This window comes from Leopardus geoffroyi, chromosome C2 (genome assembly GCF_018350155.1).
Source record: "Leopardus geoffroyi isolate Oge1 chromosome C2, O.geoffroyi_Oge1_pat1.0, whole genome shotgun sequence".
Taxonomy (NCBI): domain Eukaryota; kingdom Metazoa; phylum Chordata; class Mammalia; order Carnivora; family Felidae; genus Leopardus; species Leopardus geoffroyi.
This window is the reverse complement of record NC_059333.1, coordinates 17,537,337-17,546,338: the sequence shown is the minus strand read 5'-3', so window position 1 is coordinate 17,546,338 and position 9,002 is coordinate 17,537,337.

Genomic DNA, 9,002 nt, shown 5'->3' with positions numbered 1-9,002 from the left:
GCTATAAAGATGGTTCTGGACCGTAGGGTCCGTAGGGGTAGGCTGTAGTTTACAGAGTCTAGTGAGGTGATTGGTGGAGTCCTCAAATGTCTGCTACCGCATTCTAGGTTGTTTCAACCACAGTCACCGAAAGTCGGGCTTTAATTGGCGGCATAAAGTTTTCCTCAATATTTACCATCAAGAGTGCAAGCCACTGTAGTACCTAATGGCCTAGACCATTCTAAGGAAAGGAATAATATAGTCAATTCTAGTTGTTTAAGAAACGAAGGTTTTACATTCCTGGAACTTCATAACATTGGTCAATAATATTTTGATTTTTTAAAAATATACTGATCTCCACAAGAATTGAAGAAAATGCCCATTCATTTATTAGAGAAATCATCAAGATATTTTATGGTAAGTCCTATGTGTAAGTATTTGGTACAAAGTGTAAGTTTAAGTCTTCTTAAAATGACTCTACTCTCAAATAATTTTGTTTTCAAAAGTCACATCTCTTGAGAAATGACTAATTTTCTCCTGGTGATTAGTAATCACAATTACGTGAAATGGTGGTTCTTGATGACTTTTTCTCCCACTGAACGAAACAACATATTTCAAAATTGGGACTCTGGGACATTTGGTTCTTCTAAGTCACATTTTTTATCCAGTAAGTAAAGGGGTCAATTTATGGGCTCATGTATTGTTATATATCCATATAAGTTTCTATAAATTATTTCATAAGAATACATTGATAAAATGTCAACAAACTACCATTTGTTTCTCAGCATGTTTTTCAAGTGCCTAAGTTTATCACCACTTGAAAAATTGTTTTTCAGTGGTTTTGGCTATGTAAACATCAGAATGGAAATTACATTTTCATTTAATCTTTTGGACATCTGTATAAAACATCTGGACATTTGAGTCAATTGTTTTTTTGTTTTTTTTTCTTGATTCAGCTTTGATCCAGCTGTTTGGTGTAGTAAAGATATCATCTGTCAAGCACATCAAGTCTGCATTCTTATCACTGTCTGCACATCTGTTTCTGACATGACTTTCAGCCAGCTTCTATGTAGGCAGAAGCCAGTTTCTGAGCCTATTTTGAAATCATGAGTTAGTCTGTAGTTAAGAAAGAGGTACAAGAAGAAACTGACTGAACAAGGAAATAACATACTTATAATGCATTGCTTTCTTATGATGCCCAGGCTCTACACGGTGTGATGTTGGTTGCGTAGTGTGTGAACCTGTTATCCTGGCTTTGTGAGCCATTAGCTCTTTAATACTGGAAAACTCGGCTAATTTTTCTGGGTCTTCATTCCCAAATTTACAAAATGTAAGGGTAACACAATTCATGAGCCTTTAAATTGTGCCTAAAAAATAGCATGAATCTACCCTCTTAAGAAATTTTAAATATACAGTATTGTTAGCTAGAAGCACAATGTACGGTGTCACTAACTACAAACACAACCCTACGCCCAGCGGAACCCTAAAACTTTTTCATCTTCCGTAAGTGAAACTTTATACACATTGAGAAGCGACAGTCTATTTCTCACAGTTCATTTTTAAAGTCTCCTCCACATCTGAATTTCATTTCTGACAATTTCACATAAATGTTTAAACCAACATTATAATCCATAATGTTTAATTAGTAAATATACGTATCACATATATCGTATATATATGATACGGTTCAAAACAAATTAAAGAGCATAACCTTTCAGAGCTGGAGTTTTCTTAAATTTCCAACAGCTGATTTTTATTTGAGCAAACATGGAGACATTTGCAAATACAGGCAGACATCTACACTTATACCAATCAAGAGATGATGCCATTTCCGAGCCTATAATGCATACAGCTCGCAGACCTTGGGTTTCTTTACATGTTGCTTACAAAAATATTTTTTGCTTACAGGATTGGGGATGGAAATGATCATCCCACTTTTATTGAGTCTTGGTGGATGAAGCATGAGATTAGAACTCTAGGAAGGGTATTATAACAGCAGATTTTCTATATATGTAAGCAGTTGCACTAACGTGCACCTTTAAAGATGTGAATAAATCAAGATAATAAACTTATGAGGAAGGTGAGGAACACCTTCAGGTACCCATTATTGTTTTGGTAATAGCTAGAGGAAAACTAACACACACACAGACACACACCCTTAATAGGAATGCAGCTGAACATTCATTTTCTGCTTCTATAAGCTTCCATAACTTCCCTCTATCTCAGGTTCTTTGTGATGTCTTTGGGGCAAGACCCAGTAGGTACGAATAGGTGAAGTGAGAGATAGTGTGGTGTAATAATTAGAAACATATAGCCTGGTACCCAATAGTCAAGATTTGACTCTGACTCATCCATTGTCTGAGTATGTGACCACCATGAAAGTCACTTAATTTCCCTATCCCTCATTTTCCTCATGTATAAAATGTGGATAGCGACGATAATGGTGTCACTACAAGGTAAATGATTTAATAAATGTTTGGGGCTCAGAACAGTATTCAGCCCCCAGTAAGTAATAAACAAATGTCAGCTTTTCAGTATTGTGTTAGACACACAGTAGAATGGAACAAATATTGAGAGAGGAAGGAAAGAGAGTATGTCGTTAGAGCGGGTACCAATCAGGATAGAAAACTCTACTGTCATGGCGATCTTCGAATGATATGTGTTATCCACATGCTTTATAAATTTGGGAAAACTTACCTAATTTTCAATGATCAAATATCTATTTAATTCCAAAGCTAAGACAAAATCCTTGCTTTTTGCTTTTTATCAAAGGAGACTAACATAGTAAATGCTTGGATTTTAAGATATATTGAGGAATGAAAACAGTTGTGAAAACAAGGATGGTAGGGAAATTGGGGTGGAGTAGGGCGGAAGTCTACTTTGAAGTCTGAGGCAAAATTTTAATGCTCTCCCACAGGAGGGAGGGTTGAGTGCACAAAATTCTGGTCAAATGGGTTCCAAGTCCTGGGGAGGGGGGGAAGTAAATTAATGCAAGACTTCAATTCAATCCAAATACTGTAAATAGGAGCCAGACAGATGACGAGGCCCAGGCAGAGAAACCAAGGTGGGTGTTCATTTCTGTAAGCACAGCTATGGTCAGTTCACAAAGGGAAAGTACTATAACAGGGTTTCAGAAGAGAACAGTATCATCATCTAATCCTATACATTGTTTTTTTTTTAAAAATTTTTTTTTTTTCCAACGTTTATTTATTTTTGGGACAGAGAGAGACAGAGCATGAACAGGGGAGGGGCAGAGAGAGAGGGAGACACAGAATCGGAAACAGGCTCCAGGCTCTGAGCCATCAGCCCAGAGCCCGACGCGGGGCTCGAACTCACGGACCACGAGATCGTGACCTGGCTGAAGTCGGACGCTTAACCGACTGCGCCACCCAGGCGCCCCCCCTATACATTGTTTTGAATCAAATGCTGTTATGCGGAGATCTACTAATTCAGGATGGGGCTGCAGGTGGGGGATGAGAGTTCTTAAGTATTTTCTATCTCAATACCACACCGTGTATTGTATATTACAGGCTCTTTCAGAGGAAATACTTGGGCAAACAGGAAGGATAACAGATGGTTATTCTTGTCTACCTAGTAGCTAGCTAATTTGCGTCATTGTAGGGTTTTTCTTGATCTGAACCATCCTTCTGGCTCCCTCTCCCTACTGTAAGCCGAACTCAACTCTTTTCCTATACCATTTCATTCGAAATAGCCTTTCTTAGTGATTGTTAACTCACAAAGAGCAGAGGCTTCTGGGTGGCCCAGTCAGTTAAGCATCCTACTCTTGATTTCGGCTTAGGTCATGATCTTACTGGTTGTGAGTTGGAGCCCTGCATTGGGCTCTGCACTGGTAGTGCTGAGCCTGCTTGGGATTCCTTCTCTCCCTTCGTCTTTGCCTCTTTCCCCTAACCCTCTCTCAAAAATAAATAAACAAACTTTAAAAAAATTACAAAGAACAGAAACGCTCAGGGAAAGAGAGGCTCATTCTAGGCTGTTTCATAGAATCTAAGTGGAGAAAGTATTGCCAGGTGTCGTGAGAGACAGTACTGAGAATTTAAGAGCCATCACCATCAATTGTAGCTATACTAATCACCTTTGGTTCTCATGGCACCTTTGGCTCTGGAGGCTAAGGGCTGTAAGATTAAGTCACCAGGAGATTCAGCGTCTGGTGAGAGCTTGCTTCCTGGTTCATAGCTGCCTTTTTGCTGTGTCCTCACATGGTGGAAGGAGCAAGAGAGCTCTCTGGGGTCGCTTTTATAACGACACTAATGTCATTCACTCTACCTCATGACCTAATCGCCTCCAAAGGACCCACCTCCAGGTAACGCCACAATGGGATCAGGGTTTGAACATATGAAGTTTGGGGGGACATCAACATTCAGTCCATAGCAGCAGCCTCTCTGTCTTGAACTTTGAAACCATCTAGTCCCTTGTTGCTGCTTCCCTCTATGGCCTGGTATCATTTTCTAATGCTGTCTTGGAGCCAGATTTTGAATCCATCTACGGATTAGTTCAGCATGACTGAATTAAAAAGATGCTATCATTCCCTGAATCTATATAAGCTTCCAGATTTCCTGCTTCCAAATAAAGCACTAGAGGCTCTCTATTCAAAGTTTGTTTGCTCAGTTAGACCACCAACTACCTACCCCAGTCCCATTAACCATTATAAGGGTTGATCTCATGGTACATGTGGTGGTAGGCATGAAACCTTCAGGGTTGGGGACAACTTGTACAGGTGAGGCCTAGGTTGAGTAGGGGCCCCAAAAGAAATCTATCATATATTACCTCTTCTACCTGCAGACCATCACTGAGATATCCAGTGGGTTAGGTACTGACTGTTGGGTTCTCATAATGAAGAGGTTTCGTTCCTACTTCGATGACAGCACGCACCACAACATAGTAAGCCTCCTTTGTTTATCAGACTGTCACTCCAAGAAATCTGTGAACTCCTCAAGACCAAGGATCGAGTTCTATTTATTTTCATACTCCTGGCACGTATCATAGTGTTTTTCACACAGTAGATCCTCAAAATATGATGTTGACCTAATTTTCCATGGTGAGTCATTAAATCAATTATAACACTCCGTGAGTTGTTTAGATGGAAAAGAACTTCCATGTGATTTAAGGGGTCAATTATATGTAGGTAGGGAAGCTGCAGATTATTTATAGAATCACATTTGATGTAGCTTAGGCCGGACATCATGAATTTTCACTTAATCATCAGTCGCAAGTGGGAAGGGAGAGCATGGCCAGCCTTGGGAGTTTTGTAAGCTGACAATCAAGAAGGGTTTGCAAGGTGCTGGGCAGAATTCTGAGAAATGTTACCATCCTTATTCTCTTCTATAAGATGTGAAATGCATGTATTAAAGACACCGAGCTAAAGGACACTCTTTCATTTAGTTTACACCAGCAATTGCCATTTTTTTTGAACATACAATCTCTCTCCACCCCAAATACGATCTCTCACCCTCCTAAGATGGTAGTTCTAAGCCATTAGTCAAAACCACATTGGCGTATGGGGATCAGGAAAGCAAAAGTCAGCGAAATAAGTTAGAAGCTCAGTAAAAAAAAAAAAAAAAATCAGGGACCTGGAGTTTATGGCCATGAAAATCGGACGAGAGCCTCAAACTAAGAAGCATGAGCAGGTTAGGAATTTGGGAGAATATTGCCATTCTGTAAAGGCAGAGACTATGTAGGTGAAGATGTACATCCTCTTACTAGAAACGTATCATGGGCCAAGTACTCTATAAGGCATTGTGGAAAGACAAAAGCATTTTCTTACAGGCCATTTTGGTAGATCAGAGACATACTTTTGGAGGAAAAAAACCAGATGATTCATCTCAATGTATGGAAAGTGACAAATTAGAATTGGAATACATAAGGGCATTGAGAGTTCAGAAAAGGGAGGGAGGAATTACTTTGGTCCATGGCTGAGAATGATTTGCCAGAGGGGTGGATTTTACTTGGAATCTGAAGGCTAGATAAACTGTAGGTAATTGGAGAGAGAGGAGGAGGACATTTTAGGGCTGATGATAAATGGGAATAAAGGTGTGGATGCCAGACTGCGTAAGGGGGGTGTGTGATCAGGATGACTGAAGTAAAAAATGTCCTACTGAGTAATAAAACAGAAGATGAGGAGGGAGGTAAAGGCTAGATTTCTGTGGGTAAACCTTGATTTTATCCTATCCGGCAGAAATCAAGACTATTAAATATGTGTCAACACTAGAAATGTCACAGGACAAACATGGTGGATGAAGTGCCATGTGTGGTAATGTGCATTACAGATTACATGAAAGAGAGCTCGTAAGTGGATAGCTTTTAAAAATAAACAACTGTCTCGGCCTCACCCTAGATTGTCTAAATCAAAACTTTCAGATGAGAAGGACAAAGCAGGAGAGAATTTGTTGAGATTCACTTAGCAATAGAATAACAAAGTTGCAAAATCCAATGGAAAGATGGAAGAAACAAATTTGTGGCTTGATTGGCATTGGGGGATGCGGATGAGTGAGCCTCTAGAATAAAAATAATGAACTAACATCACTGAGTTAATCTTTTCATGAAGTCGGTTTATTTATTGTTTGTAGTAAATAAACTGTGTGGAAAGTAACCTTCTGAGATTGCTCGTAGCTAAGTAGGATATGTATACTTAGGGTATGTCTAAAATTAGGAAAGGATTATTTCAGCTCAAAACAACAATATCAGTTATTTTTATTGTCATATTTTCTAGTTTTACTTTAAAAGAGGTAATACCCTCCTTACGTTGTCTATTTTACATTGCTACCTTGAAAGGCAAAATAAATTGGAATTCCTGTCTTTCTGAAACAAAAATCATAATGTCACTCCTGCTGATAGGAGAAGATATGTAAGGGATAGTAAGGCAAGAAATGTCTGGGAGTCTGAGAATCTTACTGGAGAATGATTCACAGCCTTTTTGTAGGATATAAAAGATCATTGTGCGACCAGAAACTGAAAGGTTTTTAGGAAAATGGGAAATGCACATTGAATATGTAATACTGAAACTTTATCTCATTAATTGTATTAATTTATTCCTCACCTTTTCCACTGCCAAAGGTGGCTTTTCAAAAGTTTCCCCAAATCAGTTTTCAATCATCTCAGAAAAATCGTTTCACTAATATTTTCTTTGTTTCCAAGAATATCATTCAAAATCTCACACAAAAGTTGTACAGAATAATCAACCTCTAGAAGGAGAAAAATTTTTTTTCTGTTAGAACTCTCTCTCTCTCTCTATGGACAGTTTTGCTATCATTCAGAATTTTCCAGTGAACACATTCAGTTTTCTAGGAGTGTAATGTCAAATAGGTCACCAACTATTCATTAGTTCCACTGATATATTTCCACTGGATCCTCTCTTCACATAAATGTACATAGTGTAAGAGGTACTCATGATATTAACCTTTTTAAACACTTAAAGCGTCGTCAGTGGCTGGAGATGAAAAAGCGAGCACACAGAATTTTTAGATCAGTAAAAATAATGTGTATGATATCAAAATGATGAAAGATACATACTACTATGTATTTGCCCAAACTCATAGAACGTTCAATGCCAAGCGTGAACTTTAATGTGAACTACAAACTTGGGGTGATGATGTGTCAGTGTAGATTTATCAATTGTAACCAATGTGCCATTCTGTGGACGATGTGACAATGGGGAGGTGCGCATGTGTGGAGGCAGAAGGTATATGAGGAATCTGCTCAGTTTTGCTATGAACCTCAAACTGCTCTAAAACTGCTCTAAACTTCTCTAAAAACTAAAAAAAAAAAAAGTAAGAAAATAAATAGCACCCTCTGTTCCCTCAACATGGACAGGAGGTAGGATATCATATCTAAATATATCTATTATCTAGAATGGCACTCAACATATAACATTTGGAAACATTGTGCTTTGGGGGATTCTTTGCTTATCCCAAGTACAACAAAAAATGCTGGAAAAGGCGATTTTTAATTGGAAACAGTTGCCTTTTGAATACAAATGACCAATTGCCTTGTGACATCTGGACAAGTTATTCATACGATCAATCTATAAATGAATACTGGGTGTGGAAGCATTGTTTATAAGGTTGGCAATAAAATATTAAAACATAGCAATGGGTAGCTGACAACATTTTATAATATGTCAAAATCTAGTGCTCACTTATGTTTTGAATTTCATGTGGCCAAGAAAAGGATGTGGTCAAAACAAGGGTGCAGAGATATAATGCTCCCAGCCCCTCCCTCCACCATAAAAAAGTAGTCCTGCATTTTAGAATGGGTAAAAATAGTTATGTTTTATGGTTACAATATTCTCTACTGCACAAGCCAGGCTGATAAGCCAGCGGCAGAATGTAAACTTTGCTTGCCAAAGGAAAAAAATTCTACCTGGCTGAAACTGAAGTTTGTTCTGAAAATTGCTAAAAATTCCTTGTGGGATGTAGGAGTGTATGTAAGTTGCAAATCAGGAGATAGTTTTCTTCACGTTCATTATCATTTATTTAAAAGAACCAATATTTATTACAATGCGGTATATTTTTAAAATCTAGAGTTTTATTATATGGTGAGTTTATCTGAGTGCTTTTTTTTTCCCATTGAAAAATCGTTGACATGCAGTGTTATGTGAGTTTCAGATGAACCACAGTGATTTGACAATATCTGAATACTCTTGATATTTGCTATTTAACTTACAAACTTTTATAAACCGAAGGACTTCATTTATAACTCTGTATAATCTATCATAATATATTTTTTGCCCTTCAAGCAGTGTTTAAGATCTTATTTCCTTCTTATGTATTTTTTTTCTGGCCACTTCTCCCGCACGCATTAGACAGCTGATATAATTCTACAGGACCCCCATATGCCTTACTGATGAAAAGAGACAAACTTCTTTAAAATTATTGAGTAAAATGTGGGTAGATTTTTACTGTCAAATAATGAATATGACATCTGTTCTCTTACTTATTGATAAAGTATTATATTCTAATTATTTTATAAAACTCACTATAATGCTGATAATCCTAATCCCATCATAC